At 42.8% G+C, this 19,856-nt stretch overlaps 1 protein-coding gene across 2 annotated transcripts in view; it reads right to left on the bottom strand.

The window, feature by feature from the left end:
- klhl8 (kelch-like family member 8) overlaps window positions 1–7,803 on the bottom strand; it is an 81,658-nt gene extending 73,855 nt beyond the window's left edge. For both annotated transcript variants that reach the window (XM_059988674.1, XM_059988675.1), the window contains exon 1: window positions 7,581–7,803. The gene's annotated coding sequence lies outside the window, so the exon portion shown is untranslated. The remainder of the gene's footprint in view (window positions 1–7,580) is intronic.
- Window positions 7,804–19,856: the final 12,053 nt, after the last annotated feature.

Here is a 19,856-nt window from a genome sequence, read left to right as displayed (position 1 = left end):
AGGGCCCTCTAGTACTTTCCCACTCACGTATAGTCACTCAAGAATATGGGAAAGAAGAGAAGTTACTTTGACCTTCAACCCTGCTCTACTGTTCAATATTGTACACCAATCTACTATCCCGTACTAGCAATATTATTCCTAAATTCACATTGAATCCAGGAATTAAATAAGCCATCCACTGAATCAACTCACAGGGTTCACAGTCCCCAGAGAAAGTGACTTCCAAAAATCCTCAGCACCCTGAAGAAAAAAAGAAGTGCTAGTGTACTCACAATTAACAACCAACATATATTGTACTCTAGTATATTAGCTCAAGAGATCAAGATAGCAAACCCCTCCCAACACCCTGATGCTTTACAATAGCAAACCTAAATTAACTAGTACTATATACTGTTTTACAGTGACAAGCCAACAACCTGTCTGTGAATGTGAACAAAACAAAAGAGATGGGTGTTGACTTCAGGAGGGCACGGAGCGACCACTCTCTGCTGAACATTGACGGCTCCTTGGTAGAGATCGTTAAGAGCACCAAATTTCTTGGTGTTCACCTGGCGGAGAATCTCACCTGGTCCCTCAACACCAGCTCCATAGTAAAGAAACCCCAGCAGCGTCTCTACTTTCTGCAAAGGCTGAGGAAAGTCCATCTCCCACCCCCCATCCTCATCGCGTTCTACAGGGGTTGTATTGAGAGTATCCTGAGCAGCTGCATCACTGCCTGGTTCAGAAATTGCACCATCTCGGATCGCAAGACCCTGCAGTGGATAGTGAGGTCAGCTGAGAAGATCATCAGAGTCTCTCTTCCCGCCATTACCGACATTTACACTACACGCTGCATCCACAAAGCAAACAGCATTATGAAGGACCCCACGCACCCCTCATACAAACTCTTCTCCCTCCTGCCGTCTGGGAAAAGGCACCGAAGCATTCGGGCTCTCACGACCAGACTATGTAACAGTTTCTTTCCCCAAGCTATCAGACTCCTCAATACTCAGAGCCTGGCCTGACACCTTGCCCTATTGTCCTGTTTATTATTTATTGTAATGTCTGCACTGTTTTGTGCACTTTATGCAGTCCTGGGTAGGTCCATAATCTAGTGTAGTTTTTTTTTGTGTTTTTTTTAAACGTAGTTCAGTCTAGTTTTTGTACTGTGTCATGTAACACCATGGTCCTGAGAAAACATTGTCTCATTTTTAATATGTACTCTACCAGCAGTTATGGTCAAAATGACAATAAAAGTGACTTACTTACTTGCTTAACTTCATTGTCACCAAACAATTGATACTAGAGCATACAATCATCACAGCAATATTTGCTTCTGTACTTCACGCACCCTGGAGTACAAATCGAAGTAAATATAATAAAATTTAAATTATCAATCATAAATAGAAAAGGGAAAATAAAGTAGTGCAAAAAGAAACCCAGAGACAGGTCTGGATATTTGGAAGGTACGGCCCAGATCCGGGTCAGGATCTGTTCAGCAGTCTTATCACAGTTGGAAAGAAGCTGTTCCCAAATCTGGCCGTACGAATCTTCATGCTCCTGAACCTTCTCCCGGAGGGAAGAGGGACAAAAAGTGTGTTGGCTGGGTGGGTCGTGTCCTTGATTATCCTGGCAGCACTGCTCTGACAGCGTGCGGTGTAAAGTGAGTCCAAGGATGGAAGATTGGTTTGTGTGATGTGCTGGGCTATGTTCACAGAACTTGACTTGAAGCCAATGCCCATCATATGGTGTGTCAGGATCCAGAGCTGTAATTAGATCCCACATCTAGACTAAAGTCAACAGCTCTGTTCATATTTCACACAGTTTCTGGTTCTCTGCTCTTAGGCCTAGGGACTGCCAGCAATCCCCAGCTGACATGCAAGCTATGTCCATTGGCAAAATGAATGGACCTGTCCCATGGGACTGATGAAGCTATAGATCAAATGCTGTTCTTAACAATTTATGTTGCATCCTCAGGCCATTGACTCTCTCACCATCACTAACCTCATCAACCGTTGAGATCTCCCATCCACTGCCACCAACCTCACAATTCCCTTACTCCACAGTTCATGTTTCTACCTCCTACCCAAGATCTACAAGCCTGACTGTCCAGGTCAATTTATTGTTTCTGCCTAATCCTGCCCCACTGAAACTGTGCCTGCATAACTCAACTCCATATTGTACTCCTTTGGTACAGTTTAAGTGGTGCAGACAGCCCAGCACATCTGTAGTTGTGAACTTCCCATGATTCAGGTCATTTACAAAGGCAGGTGTGTAAAAAGGGCCTCTAGGATCATTGGGGACCCGAGTCACCCCAACCACAAACTGTTCCAGCTGCTACCATCCGGGAAATGGTACCGCAGCATGAAAACCAGGGCCAACAGGCTCCAGGACAGCTTCTTCCACCAGGCCATCAGACTGATTGACTCACACTGATCTGAGTGTAATTCTATGTTACATTGACTGTTCTATTTATCATAAATTACTATGATTGCACATTGGACATTTAGACAGAGGCATAACGTAAATATTTTTACTCCTCATGCATGTGAAGGATGTAAGAAATAAAGTCAATTCAATTCAATTTCCCACCTACATCTGTAACGCTTCAAATATTCTCAATCTCCTCAATAACTTACAATTCCATGGCTCTGACCACCTCATTCTCACCATGGATGTCTAGTCCCTATACAATTCTGCTCCTCTTCAAGCTCTCCGCTACTTTCTCGACAAGGACTCGATCAGCTCCCCTTCACCACCAATCCACCTCTGTCTGGCGAAACGGGTCCTAGCCTTCCTTTGGCTCCTCCCACTTTCTTCAAGTTCAGGGGTAGCCATCAGCACAAGCACAGGCCCCAGCTATGGCTGCCTTTCAGTGCCACATTGACGACTGTATTGGTACAGTTTCATGCACTCCTGCTGAGCTTGACAATTTCACCAACTTCCGTTCTAACCTTAAATTCACTTGGCCCATTTCTAACACCACTCCCCCCTTTCCCGATCTCTCAGTCTCCATCTCTTGAGATATACTGTCTGCTGACATCCTTTATAAACATACTGATTCCCACGGTTATCTCGACTAAAGCTCTTCCCATCCTGTCTCCTGTAAAAAATGTTATTCCCTTTTCTCATTTGCTTTGTCTCCATCTCATCTGTTCCCAGGATGGAGCTTTCCTCTCCAGGGCATTTGAGATGTCCTCCTCCTTCAAAGTATGGGGTTTCCCTTCCTCCACCATTGATGCCACCCTCACCCACATCTCCTCTATCTGGCAGATATGCACGCTCACCCCATCTTCCCACCATCTGAACAGAGTTGGAGATCCTCTTTGCTTCACCTTCTAAGCTATGAACCTCCGTATCCAACACACCATTCTCCTCAAACTCCGTCATTGAATGGGATCCTACCACCAAATATATCTTTACACCCCACTCCCAATCTCTGTGATTCCCTTGTCCACTTGTCCTGCCCCACTAATCCCCCTCCTAGCACGCATCTTTGCAAGTGGAAGTAGTGCTATACTTCACCCCTCACCTCCAGTCGGCACCCCAATCCCAACTGAGGACAACACTTCATCTGTAAATCTACTGGGGGTTGTCTACTATATCTGGTGCTCCAATTCAGCCTTTTCCAGAGCAGTGAGACCCAAAGTAAATTGGGGCACTGCTTTGTCGAGCACCTCCGCTTCATCTGCAAAAAGCAGAACTTCCCAGTGGCCAAGCATTTTATTTCCTATCCTCTTTCCTGTTCCGACATATTAGTCCATGGCCTCCTCTTTCCTGTTCCGACATATTAGTCCATGGCCTCCTCTTTCCTGTTCCGACATATTAGTCCATGGCCTCCTCTTTCCTGTTCCGACATATTAGTCCATGGCCTCCTCTTTCCTGTTCCGACATATTAGTCCATGGCCTCCTCTTTCCTGTTCCGACATATTAGTCCATGGCCTCCTCTTTCCTGTTCCGACATATTAGTCCATGGCCTCCTCTTTCCTGTTCCGACATATTAGTCCATGGCCTCCTCTTTCCTGTTCCGACATATTAGTCCATGGCCTCCTCTTTCCTGTTCCGACATATTAGTCCATGGCCTCCTCTTTCCTGTTCCGACATATTAGTCCATGGCCTCCTCTTTCCTGTTCCGACATATTAGTCCATGGCCTCCTCTTTCCTGTTCCGACATATTAGTCCATGGCCTCCTCTCCTGTTCCGACATATTAGTCCATGGCCTCCTCTTTCCTGTTCCGACATATTAGTCCATGGCCTCCTCTTTCCTGTTCCGACATATTAGTCCATGGCCTCCTCTTTCCTGTTCCGACATATTAGTCCATGGCCTCCTCTTCTGTTCCGACATATTAGTCCATGGCCTCCTCTTCTGTTCCGACATATTAGTCCATGGCCTCCTCTCCTGTTCCGACATATTAGTCCATGGCCTCCTCTTTCCTGTTCCGACATATTAGTCCATGGCCTCCTCTTTCCTGTTCCGACATATTAGTCCATGGCCTCCTCTCCTGTTCCGACATATTAGTCCATGGCCTCCTCTCCTGTTCCGACATATTAGTCCATGGCCTCCTCTCCTGTTCTGACATATTAGTCCATGGCCTCCTCTTTCCTGTTCCGACATATTAGTCCATGGCCTCCTCTCCTGTTCCGACATATTAGTCCATGGCCTCCTCTTTCCTGTTCCGACATATTAGTCCATGGCCTCCTCTTTCCTGTTCCAACATATTAGTCCATGGCCTCCTCTCCTGTTCCGACATATTAGTCCATGGCCTCCTCTTCTGTTCCGACATATTAGTCCATGGCCTCCTCTTCTGTTCCGACATATTAGTCCATGGCCTCCTCTCCTGTTCCGACATATTAGTCCATGGCCTCCTCTTTCCTGTTCCGACATATTAGTCCATGGCCTCCGCTTCTGCCCCTCAGGGTGCAGCAATACCTCATATTCCAGGTAGCACTTCAAACTGATGGCATGAATGTCGATTTCTCCTTCTCAGATTCAGATTCAGTTTATTGTCTTTTATAACCACAAATACAATGCAGTTAAAAATGAGACAACATTCTCTAGAATGATATCACAAAAAAGCGCAAAACAGACCACACAAGAAAAACCACATTACATTTGGTAATCCCCAATCCAGAGTCCGGAGAGGCTGCTGCATATCAATATCGCGCTACCGTCTTAGCACGTTCCCCGGAAAGGAACTCCAAATCCATCAGACATACCTAAAGCTACAAGACCTACACAAAACCACACAGTTACATATAGTTATAGTTAACATATAGTTTTAACAGTGCAGACAATACCATAATTGATAAAAGACTAACTGACAAAGACCACTGATGCACCATCAATAACTCTGAGATGTGGGTTAAGGTAGGCTTTTATTGGCAGGAAGAAAGCACAAACAGCAAGTGACCATCACACGACATCCTGGAGACTGAGGAATGGTCTGTGGCTCCAATCACCTTTTTACCGGGGTCAGTGGGAGGAGCCACAGAAGCAGTCAGCGGGGGGGGGGGGGGGGGGGGGCGTGTCCAGACAGATATATGTAGTTCACCACAACCACATAATTATAACAGTTTCAACAGTGCAAAGCAATACCGTTATCTCATAATTTTTTCCCTCTCTCTTCCCTCTTTTATTCCCAAAGTTTCTCAATGTTTAAAAATTATCCTGTTCCTATGAAAGAAGGTGTAGGAGCCATGTCTTTTCTCGATCTGCTTTGTATCCCGTGTTGCATGTTGATTATGGCGACTAGTCACATCAGTGTGGGAGTGCTAAAAGCAAAGGAAATAATTTACCCATTCTTGCTTATTTTGTGGAAATTTGTACATTGTGGAGGTCATACCTTTGCTGACCACTTATTATCGCTTCAAGATTGTATATTTGCTAGTTACTATTAAAGGATCAATTAAAGGATTTGACTCCTTGGAACAATCATTTCACTGGAGCGGAGGGTGTGTTGTGCAGGTGTAACAATCCTGTGGCAGTCGCAGGCGGGTGGCAATTGTTGTGTTTTGATTTTGGGTTAGTTTTGCCTCTACAGGAGGCAACTTGACATTTTTCACATCATAGTCATGCACCTCATTTTGCCCATTCTCTTTACCCTTCTGCAATCTTTTATATCCTCCTCACAGCCTTCCTTCCAACCCAGCTTTGTAAGTCCAGCAGATTTGGATGCTATACACTTAATAATAGAGTGGCAGGGTGGAGGTATGTCTCTGATATCAAAGGAGGGCACTCCTTCCCTCCGTTAGCCCACAGGTCACCCTTGGCCTAGGCATAGCACCTGCTTAGCCCCCGATCAGGGTCATGTGAATTCATGGGTGCAGGTGGTGGATGGTCGTATAAGCAGCTGGTATGTATCACAAGTCCTGGTTATGCGATCACTGACACCAGGCAGACACTCTCTGAAGAGTATTGATAATGGCTAGGATCACCAGTCTTGTAAAAACACTGCCTAGAAGGCGATAATAGGAAACCACTTCTGTAGGAAAATTGCCAAGAACAATCTTGATCATGAAAAGACCATGATCACCCACATCACATGACATGGCATGTAACAAACGACCACCTGATAACAAATTAGGGAAGTAGATCAAGTGAATAGCATAAGAAACCAAGCGCAAAATAGATTGTTCAAGTAGAGACCCCAAGCATTTGTGCTATCCCACCCCACAAATTGGGAAAAAAAAATGTTTTATTAACCAGTCCTCATTTCACTCTTTTATTAGTATCCTGGCTGCAGTACTGAAGATTTATGAGCCATAACCAACTGTACCTCCAGTAAAACTGTTCAACACTGGCATTTACCCAATATTGTGGAAAATCATCCAGACACATTCTGTCCATAAAAAGCAGGGCAGTGCTGTCAAAAGAAACCTACACAAGCCCAATTTGAGTTTCAAAGAACATCTCAACTCCAGGTATCAAATGGATCAAAGAGCTGAATTACAGAGGCAGGGTGAAAGTGTCTGTCCCTGACATGGAAGACAACGTCCTGTAAAACTATTGAGTGTGCAGCAAAAGGAAAACACTCCAGCAGTTGGAGTTTTAGTTAGCATTAAAGAAAATGGTTGTCATTGGAGAAGGATGCAGGAATTCCTCAGAGCCATATCAAAGACTGCACAGTCTTCAGCTGCTTCATCAATGACCCTCTGCCTTTAGAGCAGAGGTGGGGATTTGTTCAGGCGATTGTTCCTCTTCGCAGTTCCTCAAGGCCTGGGATTTCCTGGCAGGAGGAAGCTGTCCATACTCACATCTTCATGGTAAAGATGAATTTTACTTGATGACCCAATGTCAACCTCTTGGCAGAAGCAGCCCTAATCCTTATCAGCAAGCATTATGAACAGGAAGAATGGTGGGGATATGATAATGCAGTGCTGTAGGAGTGAGTTGGGTAGTGCAATACTGTGGATAATTTCACTCACTAAATAGCTGGTAAAATACTTGCTGGAAGGTTGTGTCTTGGTTTGTCTAGTTGACAAACCCATCAAAAATCATGATGTTTCTGAATGCCACTGCATTCAAAAACAATTTTAAAAGTCCAATTAACATTTTAAGAATTTAAATAAAAGTGAATAACAATTCCTGCACTCCATCTAACCTGATATAGATTCCGATGGCAAATCTCCCAATGTTGGTGCTTGGAATTGCCTCAATTTTCTACCAAATCCATGAGAGGTCCAGCATCAACGGGAATTTCCTGGAAAAAAAATCTGAGCCAGCATCTTCATTTTTAAAAATCAGCACCAAGATCCTTAGTTCTAAAAACTAAAGACTGTAGGTTAATGCTTAGTTTGCAGTGTTATTCCAAGCCATTGTGAATTCTGTTGAAAGCAGGTATAAAATTATAAAGTGAGATATATAGGGAAATGTATTTTCCAAACTCTCTGTAACCTGAATGAAATTTTTGATGTAATTCTGTTGTTTAGGGAACATATTAAGATCTTCATCATTTAACTGTCAGACAGCATGCTTCCTTTTATTGCAAATAATATCTTTAATAAAACTATATTCACTGTAAAAATTCCAGATTTTTCTTTAACACTGCATTTAGCAAAACAGCAGTTTAGTAATGTAATAATGCATAATCTTTTTAACATTCATACAGTTATTAAAGTACATTCATACAGCAACTGTATTTAGTGCAAGGTGACATGCCCTTAAGTTATGTTATGATTTAGTACTGATGCTGTTGTCCACATTTTGTTTCAACTTGACTTTGGATAAAAGCCAAGTGGTATGCCTGGAGATAATAGTCAAGTTATAATTCACAACTATCTTGCACTCCAAAGTTAACATCCATGTTGAGCAGTTTCAACTTTTGGACAATGCAAAATTTGCCAAATAAAATACAACCTGATTTTAAGATGCAGGCCTTGTTTCAGTTCTTTTTCCAGGTTCTGCTAGATTTCTTTTAAACCCAGGTTAGTATTCAGATCTTAAAAAACAATTATCAACATCCTTAAAATATTGCAAACTCACATTTTTAACTATATAATACAGATGTGTGCAATGAAAATATTCATTGGATGAAAAAAGAAACCCAGAATGTACAGATTTTCAATCCCCAGCCTGAATGTATAAAACACTTCAATTTGGAAAGTTACTATACATTAGGAATCTATTGTACATCACTATTATCTTCTATTTTAAATTGTCAGTGATTAATTTGTTAATATAGATTAAGTAATCTACAAAAACACATCAAGGTTGATAGAGATTATATATAGGTTCAGATGAAGTACATCTGCATTATCATTATTTCTTTACTTAACCAGTTGTTCTCTGAATACATCTGAATCCCTTCATGCAATTATTTATTTATTCATTTATTAAGGTACAACACGGAATAGGCACTTCCGGCCCTTCAAGCAGTGCCACACAGCAATACCCCAGTTTAAGCCTAGCCTAATCATGGGACAATTTACAATGATCGATTAATCTACTAACCGGTATGTCTTTGGACCGTGGGAGAAAACCAGAGTACCCAGAGGAAACCCACCCAGTCACAGGCAGCAGCAGGAATTGAACCTGGGCCACTAGTACTGTAAAATTCTGTGCTAACCACTACGCTACCATGACACCCCCAATTAGTTTGATAATTAATTCATTTGTCATTAAATCACTCAAAACTGTTCATAAAATCAGGTTTCATATCATTAGCTTTTCAAATTCCTTCTGTTTTACACTGATATAGCAAAACCAAGTAGTACTAACTAGCCCAATAGTGAGGAATAAACACCTGCTAGATTTTGCGTTAACCCAAAAAATATTATGTAACTGTATGCAGCCAAAGCTATACATAAACAAACTAGAGATGAAAGTAAATAGCTATTTAGATCTTGGGTTAATCATGCAAAGTAACATGTATTATTTTTGTTTTGCTGTTGTTGTAGTGTCCCTTATATGTTTAAAGAGAATCACTTTAAGCAATAGTAAAAAGAAGTTAACACTGCAGTGTAGGAATTTATCTTTCACTTTGTTACCATGGCCACAGACTTCTTCACCCATGAATCCACATTAAGCTGGGAAAGCATAAAGCGAGCTACGTCTCCTCGTGTCACTGAATTTGTAACGGGAATTCCATCCTGATCCGGAACAAAGTAGCCATCATGAGTTAATATTTCTTTATCTATAAAAAAGGAGGAATAAATAGGAATTGCTGAATAATTTTTAGTATTTTTGAATATATAGAAATACACAGATAATCCCATTGTGAAAGCATATGCACATGTATTTTATGCATCATCATAAATCAATTTTTGATAGAATACAAGAAGCTGGGGGCTAAAATTAACAATGCCTACTTACAGATTTTATGATGCCAGGAGAAACTCAGTAACAAAGTACTACATGTGGATGAATCACTACATGTGGATGAATGCCTACTTACAGATTTTATGATGCACACCAGGATGCCAGGAGAAACTCAGTAACAAAGTACTACATGTGGATGAATCACTACATGTGGATGAATGCCTACTTACAGATTTTATGATGCGCACCAGGATGCCAGGAGAAACTCAGTGACAAAGTACTACATGTGGATGAATCACTACATGTGGATGAATGCCTACTTACAGATTTTATGATGCGCACCAGGATGCCAGGAGAAACTCAGTGACAAAGTACTACATGTGGATGAATGCCTACTTACAGATTTTATGATGCACACCAGGATGCCAGGAGAAACTCAGTGACAAAGTACTACATGTGGATGAATGCCTACTTACAGATTTTATGATGCACACCAGGATGCCAGGAGAAACTCAGTGACAAAGTACTACATGTGGATGAATGCCTACTTACAGATTTTATGATGCCAGGAGAAACTCAGTAACAAAGTACTACATGTGGATGAATCACTACATGTGGATGAATGCCTACTTACAGATTTTATGATGCGCACCAGGATGCCAGGAGAAACTCAGTGACAAAGTACTACATGTGGATGAATGCCTACTTACAGATTTTATGATGCACACCAGGATGCCAGGAGAAACTCAGTGACAAAGTACTACATGTGGATGAATGCCTACTTACAGATTTTATGATGCACACCAGGATGCCAGGAGAAACTCAGTGACAAAGTACTACATGTGGATGAATGCCTACTTACAGATTTTATGATGCCAGGAGAAACTCAGTAACAAAGTACTACATGTGGATGAATCACTACATGTGGATGAATGCCTACTTACAGATTTTATGATGCGCACCAGGATGCCAGGAGAAACTCAGTGACAAAGTACTACATGTGGATGAATGCCTACTTACAGATTTTATGATGCCAGGAGAAACTCAGTAACAAAGTACTACATGTGGATGAATCACTACATGTGGATGAATGCCTACTTACAGATTTTATGATGCACACCAGGATGCCAGGAGAAACTCAGTGACAAAGTACTACATGTGGATGAATCACTGTTGGTGTACTTATAATCCCTACAATACTCCCTGAAGATTTATAATGTATCCAGATAAGTGGACAGGATTATATCATTGCTGTGCATTTTGTTCAGGTGTCTCTACTCATATACCTTCACAAATTGTGAATTAGCCTACTAATTAAGTGGACCAGAACAGATGTGTTATTGTTTGGTGCATGGCTGCACACTCTATGATCTGGTGTCCTGAGGGAAAAAGGTCTTCTGAGGAATCACCTTCATGATCTCCTGCAATGTTCCACACACAAAGGAGATATGATCAAATTCTTGGTTTTCACCTTATTTGGCATCTTCATGGTTCAATTGTCGATGAAATAAAACCTGTTTACAGTTTTGGCCCCAAATGTCAACCGTACTTTTTTTCTATAGATGCTCCCTGGCTTGCTGGGTTCCTCCAGCATTTTGTGTGTGTTGCTTGGATTTTCAGCATCTGCAGATTTTCTCAATTGTTTTCAGTTTATAGTTCTATTAGCAGCTCTATTTACTTCTTCATCTCTGCTCGACACAGATGCAATGTAGCATTTAGTGCCGCCTTTGCATCTACTAGCTGGGCAATTTGTGGCAGGCCGCAGAAATGCCGAATATGGGTAACTGATAATGAAAGTTCACCTGTAGAAAAAGATCAGCAAGCCACAAACTCTCAACAGATAGACTATCCCAGGGAGAGCTGCACTCTTCACATCTGCTTGAGCAAAATATATGTTCTACAACATCAAGGGGATTTGACCATACTTACAATGGGCCACTTGCAATTAAGGAAAACATTCAGAAACCTGATGGATATCTGATTGTAGACTTCAGGAGAGGGAAACCAGAGGTCCATGAGCCAGTAATCACCAGAGGATCAAAGGTGAAGAGAGTCAGTAACTTTAAATTCCTGGGTGTCACTATCTCAGAGGACCTGTCCTGGACCCATCATATAAATGAAGAAAGCACAAGAACATCTCTACTTCTTCAGAGTCTGCAGAGACTCAACAGTTCATCAAAAGCCTTAGGAAACTTATATAGGTGTGTGGTGGAAAGTGTGCTGACCGGCTGTGTTACAGCCTGGTATGGGAACACCAATGTCTTTGAGCAGAAAATCCTACAAAAGGTAGCGGATTCAGCCCAGTATATCACGGATAAACCCTTCCCAATAATTGAGCACATCTACATGAAACATTGCCGTAGGAAAGCAGAATCCATTACCCTCCTTTCCTCTGTGTATACTCATGATAGTATTACCACCCACAGCTTCAATTTGCTAATTAAATTTGCTGACAACGCTACATTGATTGGTCCAATCTCAAATAATAATGAGTCAGTCTACAGAGAGGAAGTCAGCACCCTGACACAGTGGTGTCAAGAAAGCAACCTCTCCCTCAAAGTCACAAAAACAAAGGAGTTCTATGTGGACTACAGGTGGAATGGAGACAGGCTAACCCCTATTGACATCAATGGATCTGGGGTTGAGAGGTTGAACACCTTTAAATTGCTTGGCATAAGCATCATCGAGGATCTCATGTGGTCTGTACATATTGGCTGTGTGGTGAAAAAGGCATAACAGCACCTCTTTTACCTCAGACGGCTGAAGAAGTTTGGTATGGCCTCCCAAATTCTAAGAACTTTCTATAGGGGAGCAATTGAGAGCATCCTGACTGGCTGCATCACTGCCTGGTATGGGAACTGTACTTCCCTCAACTGCAAGATTCTGCAGACAGTGATGTGGACAGTCCAGCGCATCTGTAGATGTGAACTTCCCACTATTCAGGACATTTACAAAGACAGGTGCGTAAAAAGGGCCCGAAGGCCCCAACCACAAACTGTTCCAGTTGCAACTATCCGGAAAATGGTTCCGCAGCATAAAAGCCAGGACCAACAGGCTCTGGGAGAGCTTCTTCCACCAGGCCATCAGACACTAATTCTGCTGATGCTACTGTATTTCTATGTTATATTGACTATCCTGTTGTACATGATTTTTATTATAAGTTACTATAATTGCACATTACACATTTAGATGGAGACGTAACGTAAAGATTTTTACTCCTCGTGTATATGAAGGATGTAAGTAATAAAGTCAATTCAATTCAAAGATGCTCACCACCCAGGCCACACTTTTCACTTGCTGCCGCCATCAGATAGAAGTTACAGGTGCCTCAGGACACGCACCAGCAGATCCAAGAACAGTTACTACCCTTCAGCCATCACGCTCTTGAACAAAAGGGGATAGCTACACTCATTTTAAGGACTCTTGTTATTTCAAGCCATTAGACATTTAAATTCACAAGTCTGTACATTGCAACAGAGTCATAATGCAAAGATTTTTACTCCTTCACGTTGTGGGATGGATGTAAGATTTTAAATAAATTCTAAATTCTTGTTATTTATTGCTATTTATTTATACCTGCATTTGCACAGTTTGTTGTCCATTGATCCTGTTTATAGTAGCTGTTCTATAGATTTGCTAATTATGCCTGCAGAAAAAGAATGATGACATGTATGTACTCTGATATAAACTTTGACAGTAGATCAAGTTGCAATGACTAAATGTTTCCAGGAGTGGGGGATGTGACCAAATACAACACAATCTATGGGTATTGAACTTTCACCTCACAAACGGTGACAACCCTCTGCAGAAAAAAAATGCAGCTTAACCAAATCAGGAGGGGTGATCGTCACAGAAAATGAAGACTGGGAGTTGCTCAATTAGGCAGCAGCATCGAGTAAAATGGCAGAGTACACTTTGACCAAGCAGAGGAAAGGTGGGCTTTAACCATACCTTGTACTTATTTTGGGAAATCAGTTTTTCCTGAGATAATCGCGCCACCGAACCAATACCTATTCAGAAGATGATCTGGACAAAAACCATCACGTAGTTCATCATTTCAGTTAATCCAACCACTGACTTGCAATGGTTTCTTATATACATTGCTAGACAAATGTACATTACTTTTTCTGACTGAATCAGCAATCCTAATCTTCACCCTCCCTTTAGAACAGTCAAGGACATAAAATGCTAAGATATTTTTCTACTCACCTTAGGAGATATAAGTTTATCTTCTGCACTCTCTATGTATTTGGGTTAATTTGCAAATCCAGATTCTAAGCTTCTGATTGTTCTCTGGATCCTTGCATACAATTCCTTTCCTCTTCCCACATTCAGAAGTAGCCATCGGATTACCAGTGTGCCCAAATGGTGACTGTGTTACATAGGGCCATATTTTGCAGAGAAATGCTGGCAGTTCCATGCATTGCCACCTGCTGTTCTCCTATGTAGAGTACCATGTATAAAGATTGTATATCCGGAGCCTGTTGGAAAATTCCCAACTGCCTTCATGCAGTCTGGGAGCAGGGTGGATATTGTTGTTCGTCCTTTGGAGTCGAAGACGACCACGACTTCTGTCAGGTGGAGAGTGTGTGACTGCGGGTCCAGAGGTGACTGGTGAGGCCAATCTGGGCTCTGAACGCTCGCCCACATGTGGGACACATGAGGGTAGGTGCTGCAGTGGAAGTGGAGGTAGCTCGAGGCTTGCGCGCGGCACGTTTCCTCTGCGCCTCTGCGGTGCGTCTGATTTCTGCTGCATACGCTCCTTTAGTGGTCCTGCTCCACCAGGTTGGGCGGTCCAAAGCAAGCGATTCCTAGCTACAGGGATCTCTGAGGGACACTTTGAGGCAGTCTTTGAAACATTTCTTTTGCCCTCCAGCTGAGTGCTTGCCCTGGCTCAGCTCTCCATACAGCAGCTGCTTTGGTAGTCGACTGTCAGACATCCTGACGACATGGCCAGCCCATCTGGCTTGGGCTTTCTGTAGGAGGGTGTAGATGCTGTGGGTGCTAGCCCGCTCCAGGACCTCCATGTCTGGGACTTTGTCCTGCCATCGTACGTGGAGAAGTCTGCGGAGGCAGCTCAAGTGGAAGTGGTTGAGCTGTTTAGTGTGTCTGCTGTAGACAGTCCAGGTCTCGCTGGCATAGAGGAGGGTGGTGAGAACCACTGCTCGGTAGACCGTCAGCTTGGTGGTAAGGCTGAGTCCTCTCCACTCCCATTCATTCTCACGGAGTCTCCCAAAAGCGGCACTGGCTTTGGCAATTCTGTTGCTGATCTCTGCATCTGTGTTCACCGCTCGTGATAGAGTACTGCCCAGATAAGTAAAGCTGTCAACTGCCAGTAGCTTCTGCCCCTTTACTGTGATGTGTGGTTCCTGGTAGGGCTTTCCGGGTGCGGGCTGGTACATAACTTCGGTCTTTTTGGTGCTGATTGTAAGTCCAAAGTTGTCACAAGCTCGTGAGAAGCAGTCTATTTCTGGCTGCATCTTCTGCTCTGTGCTGGCTTTGAGGGCGCAATCATCAGCGAATAAGAGGTCTCTGACAATGGTCTCCTTTACCTTTGTAACAGCCTGTAGACGCCGGAGGTTGAATAGCCCACCACCAGTCCTGTATCTGACATGTATACCATCCTGACAATCGCAGAAGGCATCAGTCAGCATAGCAGAGAAGACCATGCTAAAGAGTGTAGGGGTGAGAGCACATCCTTGCTTCACACCATTCATCACTGGGAATGCTTCTGACTCGTCACCATCATCCAAAACTTTCACCATCATGCCATTGTGGAACTGCTGAACAATCGTGATGAACCTGCAAGGGCAGCCAAACTTCTCCATTATCTTCCATAAGCCATCTCTGCTGACCGTATCAAATGCCTTGGTCAGATCGACGAAGGTCATAAAGAGGTCGCTGTGCTGCTCTTGACATTTTTCCTGGAGTTGGCATCCAGCAAATATCATGTCGACAGTTCCACGCTCTGCATGGAAGCCACACCGGCTTTCTGGGAGGAGACCTTGCTCAAGGTGTTGGAGAAGGCGATTAAGCAGGACGCGAGCCAAGATCTTCCCGGCTATGGAGGGAGATTGTCACAAGACTGGCAGTTGCCTTTCCTCTTGTAGATGTGGACTATGCTGGAATCTTTCAACTGTTGTGGGACCTTTCCTTCGTTCCACATAGACTGGAAGAGCTCAGTCAGCTTCTGCATCATGAATGGGCCTCCTGCTTTGTAGACTTCAGCAGGGATTGCATCTGATCCTGGTGCTTTGCTACAAGAAAGTTGCCTGATGGCTTTTCTGTGGGGAGGTTGTCAAGGTCCAGGTTGATCTCCACCTGAGGTAGGCGAGCAATGGCCTCATCATTGATTTCGTCAGGACGGTTGAGGACCTGGTTGAAGTGTTCAGCCCATCTCTCCAAAATCTGCTTTTTCTCTGTCAGCTGCCGAGTCCCATCTGCACTGAGGAGGGGGGAGGATCCAGAGGACTGAGGTCCATACATAGCCTTCAAAGTGTCGTAGAAACGCTTGGTGTCGTGACTGTCTGCGTAGCCCTGGATCTCATCGGCCTCATTGCTGAACCAGACATGCTGAGTACACAACACACAAATCTGGACCAGAGTTCAAAATACAGCATAGAAACGGGCCCTCTGGGCTTTCTCGTCCATACTGAACTATTAGTCTGCATGGTCCCATTGACCTGCACCCACACCATAGCCCTCCATATTTCAAGTGTTGAAATCAAACCTACAGCCACCACTTCAAAAGGCACCTTATTCCACACTTGCACTGCCTTCTGAATGAAGGTCACTTTTTACCATTAACCCATGACCTCGTATTCTAGTCTCACCCATCTTCAGTGGAAAAAGTCTGCATTTACATTAGCTATACTCCCCATAATTTTGTATATCTCAAATCTCCTTTCATTCTCCTACCCTCTGGGGAATAAGGTCACAAACTCATCAACCTTTCCCTATAACTCAGGCTCTCAAGTCCCAGCAACATCTTTGTACATTTTCTCTGCACTCTTACAATCTTATTGACGTATTTCCTCTAGGCAGGTGACCAGAACCGCACACAATACTCCAAATCTGATTCACCAGAGTCTTATACAACTTCAATAACATTTCAACTTCTGTAATCAATACTTTGATTTATTAAGGTCAATGTACCGAAAGCTCTCTTCACAACTCTATCTACCTGTGACTCCACTCTCGAGGAATTATGGATATTCACTTTCAGTCTCCTCTGTTCTACTGCACCCCTTGGAGCCCCACCATTCACCGTGCAAGTCCTACCCTAGTTTGTCCACCAAAGTGCAAAACCTCAGACTTGCCTACATAAAATAGCAGCTGGAATTTATTGGCCCATTGTTAAACCTGATCCAGATCCCACTGCAAGCTTTGGTAGCTTCCTTGCTGTTCACTATACCCACAATCTTGGTGTCATCTGCAAAGTTGCTGATCCAGTTTACCATATTATCATGCAGATCACTGATGTAGTCGACAAACAACAATGGATTGAACACTGATCCCTGTGGCACACCTCTAACCACAGGCCTCCAGTCAGAGAGGCAACCATCTACTACCACTCTCTGGCTTCTCCCACAAAGCCAATGTCAAATCCAATTTACTACCTCAGTCTGAAAACCAAGTGACTGAACTTTCTTAACCAACCTTTTGAGGCTTTGTCAAAAGCATTGCTAAAGTCCATATGGATAAAATCTACTTTTCATCCCCTTTCCTGGTAACTTCCTCAAAAAAAACTATGAAATTGTTTAGACAAGACTACTACACACAAAGTCACTTTGACTATCCCTGATCAGTTCCTGTCTATCCAAATACTTGTATATCCAGTTACTTAGAATACCTTCTAATAACTTACCCACTACTGATGTCAGGCTCACCAGCTACAATTTCTCAGCTTATTCTTGGAGCCTTCTCAAACAATGGAACAAGATTAGCTTTCCTCCAATCCTCCAGCACCTCAGCTGTGGCTAAATACATTTTAAAGACCTCTGCTAGGGTCCCTGCTATTTCTGCACTAACCTCCTACAAGCTCCGGGGCAGCACGTTGTCAGGTCCTGGGAATTTATCCACCCTAACCTGTCTCAAGACAACAAGCAACTTCTCCTCTGTAATCCATATATGATCCATGACCTCACTGCTGCTTTTCTTCACTTCTACAGACTCTGTGTCCATCTCCTGAGTAAATAGAGATGCAAAGAAATCTATTTAAGATTCATCCCCATCTTGTTCGGATCCATGCATAGATGACAACTCTGATCTTCAAGGCAATCAATGTTCTCCCTTCCTATCCTTTTGCTCTAAATATATCTCAGAATAAGAATCAGAATCAGGTTTACTATCACCGGCATGTGACATGAAATGCGTTAACTTAGCAGCAGCAGTTCAATGCAATACATAATCTAGCAGAGAGAAAAAAAAATAAACAAGTAAGTCAATTACATATATTGAATAGATTTTTAAAAAAAATGTGCTAAAACAGAAATATTGTATAGTTTTTTAAAAAGTGAGGTGGTGTCCAAAGATTCGATGTCGATTTAGGAATGGGATGGCGGAGGGGACGAAGCTGTTCCTGAATCGCCGAGTGTGCGCCTTTAGGCTTCTGTACCTCCTCCCTGATGGTAACAGTGAGAAAAGGGCATGCCCTGGGTGCTCCTACTTAAACTTATCTGCTACAGCAACCTCATGCCTTCTTTTAGCCCTCCTGATTTCCTTCTTTAGTGTTCTCTTACATTTCTTATGCTCAAGTATCTCATTTATTTATTCCTGCCTACACTTTTCTTCTTCTTAATATCTCTTGAAAACCAAAGTTCTCTAAACCTGTTATCCTTGCATTTCATTCTGACAGGAACATACAAACACTTTACTCTCAAAATTTCACTTTTGAAGGTGTCCCATTTACCAAGTACACGTTTGCCAGAAAACAACCCATCCCAATCCACACTTGCCAGATCAATTCTGTTACCATTAAAATTGGCCTTTCTCCAATTTAGAATCTCAACCCAAGGATGAGATCTCTCCTTCTAATGGCATTATGATCAATGAACAATCGATATTTCACGTTGAAACCCTTCATCAAGGCTGGAAAGAAAGAAGAGAGATAGCCAGTATAAAAGGGAGAAGGGAAGGGTGGAATAAGAGTTGGTGAGTGATAGATGGATTGGATCCAAGTGACAGGGTGCTGGACAGGTAAAGGGGTGGGGGAGGGGTTGAAAGGGAGAATGATGTAATAAGCTGGGAGGTGATAGGTGGAATTGGCAAAGAGCTAAAGAAGATGGAATCTGATAGGAGAGGGGTACAGATCATGGAATAAAGCAAAGGTGAGGAGAGGAACAGGAAGGAGGAACGTGTGACTAATGGGCAGATGGAGAATGTGTGGGAGGGAAAAGAGGGAATGTTGGGGCTGGTCAGACAAGAAGAAAATAACAGGAGTGGTTACAGATGCTATAGAAATTGATATTTGTGCCATCAGGTTGGAGACAGCCAAGGTGGAATATGAAGTGTTGGGTAGGCTGCTTAAAGTATCTTTGCCTGGTGGATCTGTATAGGATCCAACCCTCTTCTTATTCCACATTCCATTCCATTTTAGTTTGCATTAATTTCGAATACATTGTAAAATTTGGGAGTGAATAAACAGAATTCATATATGATGCTGCCAGTTTGTCATGTTAAAATCCACTCTAGTGTTCTTTTTTTCTTTGAACCAGTCAGAAATTTCATGAATTGTTATCACAAAACCAGTGTCATTCCAGTTAGGCTCCAGTGATGAATTGTCTCAAAATTTTAAATTAGTTCATCTGAATTATAAAGCCAATTGAATTGATTTAAAAAGCTCTTGCAGAAGGACTGAACCAGACAGTTATAAGAAAATCAGTCCACACTCTAGGGTGTTGACAGCAGTGATTCTTTGATAAAATCCAGTTTCAAAAATGCTAGATCATATCAGATAAGAGATTCAACTAACTACAAGAACACCTCTTTCTTGGAATACCACTATCACCCATTTGGATCATCTAGCATCTTGGGTTTTTATTGATAGTAATGGCTACCAACCATGTCCATTCCTGCTTCATCCAGAGGCGTGGTCTTACAGTGAAGGTGTGCCTGATTA

The sequence above is a fragment of the Hypanus sabinus genome, chromosome 14 (assembly GCF_030144855.1).
Source record: "Hypanus sabinus isolate sHypSab1 chromosome 14, sHypSab1.hap1, whole genome shotgun sequence".
Taxonomy (NCBI): domain Eukaryota; kingdom Metazoa; phylum Chordata; class Chondrichthyes; order Myliobatiformes; family Dasyatidae; genus Hypanus; species Hypanus sabinus.
Note: the sequence above shows the minus strand (reverse complement) of the source record. Positions and strands in the feature narration are given on the sequence as shown.